The following is a 1448-nucleotide window of genomic DNA, read 5'->3' as shown; positions in this document are numbered from 1 at the left end:
AAAATCACAACTTAGCTGACTGGTAGGCATACTCCCTGTTTGCATATTACTGATTTGTTGTGTTAAGGCAGCTAACTGATCTGAAAACATTTGATTTTGTAGCTGATTCTGTGCAAGAAAAGTTTCCAGAACCTTAGCTTCATGACCAGAATTTCTTCCTTGATTTCTTGAGTTTGAATTCTGATACATTGAAGATGCCATCATCTCAATAATTGTCTGAGCTTCTTCCAAGGACTTTGTATTTAATGAACCTCCAGCAGCAGCATCAACCATTGTTCTTGTTACTGCATTCATCCCATTATAAAAAATCTCCAATTGCATCCAATCTGGAATACAATGATGTGGACACCTTCTAAGCAATTCTTTGTATCTTTCCCAAGCTTCATACAATGATTCTCCTTCTTGCTGCACAAAGGATGTAATTTCTTCTCTCAATTTAGCAGCTTTGGATGGAGGGAAGTACTTAGTTAGAAACTTATTCACAAGTTCTGTCCAGGTTGTGATGCTTCCTTGTGGTTGAGCTTGTAACCAACATTTTGCTCTATCTCTCAAGGAAAAAGGAAATAGTCTTAATCTGATAGCTTCTTCACTAACTCCATTCATTCTTATGGTATCACATAGCTGCAGAAAATTTGAAATATGTAAGTTAGGATCATCAGAATTTTCTCCAGAAAACTGATCCTGTTGGACTAAATGTAGTAGGGCAGGTTTAATCTCAAAATAGTTGGCTTGAATAGTTGGCCTAATTATAGAAGAGTTAAAACCTTGCATGTTAGAATAGCATAGTCCCCTAATGTTCTAATTCTGTTCTGCTCTGCCATTTCTATTGCTGGATTTGGTTGTCTCAAGGGTGTAGATGTTCTTTTCACTCTAGGATTACTCTGAAATTCTGGAGAATGGACAGCTTCTAACTCACTATCACTCCCTATGGCTTTTTCTGCTCTAGACTCTTTTCTCAATCTTCTCAAAGTTATGTCTATGTCAGGATCAAAGACCAGAATTGATTTATTCTTATTTTTACCATGCATATACAAATTAGATTAAAGCAAAATTAGACTACAATTGATATTCAAAAATGCACAACAGAAATCATGCAAAATCTATCAGTAAAAGCATATAGAAACTTAAATCTAGCAGTTACCGAATTGTAAAATCATGTACAAATATGCAGAATGACAATTACAAATATGAAGAACAATGAAAACTGAAATTATGCAGATAAACAAGGATGTAAAAATTCTATGCAGCAGACAGAAATATTATGCAGAATACTACACAAGGTGCAGTGAAATTATGCAGAAAGCAATTTGAAAGCAAAGCAACAAAATAAATGCTCAATCTAGTTACTTTTCTACTACTAATGATATTGAAATGCAAAATTCCCCGGCAACGGCGCCAAAAACTTGTTGTTAGCAATCTAAACACTAGCAAGTGCACTAGTATTGCAG

The 1448-nt window shown here is 35.0% G+C and overlaps 1 non-coding gene across 1 annotated transcript; it reads left to right on the top strand.

Annotated features, from left to right (window-relative positions):
* The first annotated feature begins 331 nt into the window (after positions 1–331).
* Positions 332–438, top strand: LOC113860496. Its single transcript, XR_003503947.1, has one exon. It is a non-coding gene; the product is annotated as a small nucleolar RNA R71 (small nucleolar RNA).
* The last annotated feature ends 1010 nt before the right edge of the window (positions 439–1448 follow it).

The sequence above is a fragment of the Abrus precatorius genome, unplaced genomic scaffold (assembly GCF_003935025.1).
Source record: "Abrus precatorius isolate BTA unplaced genomic scaffold, Abrus_2018 Scaffold2, whole genome shotgun sequence".
NCBI classification, from domain to species: Eukaryota; Viridiplantae; Streptophyta; class Magnoliopsida; order Fabales; family Fabaceae; genus Abrus; species Abrus precatorius.
Note: the sequence above shows the minus strand (reverse complement) of the source record. Positions and strands in the feature narration are given on the sequence as shown.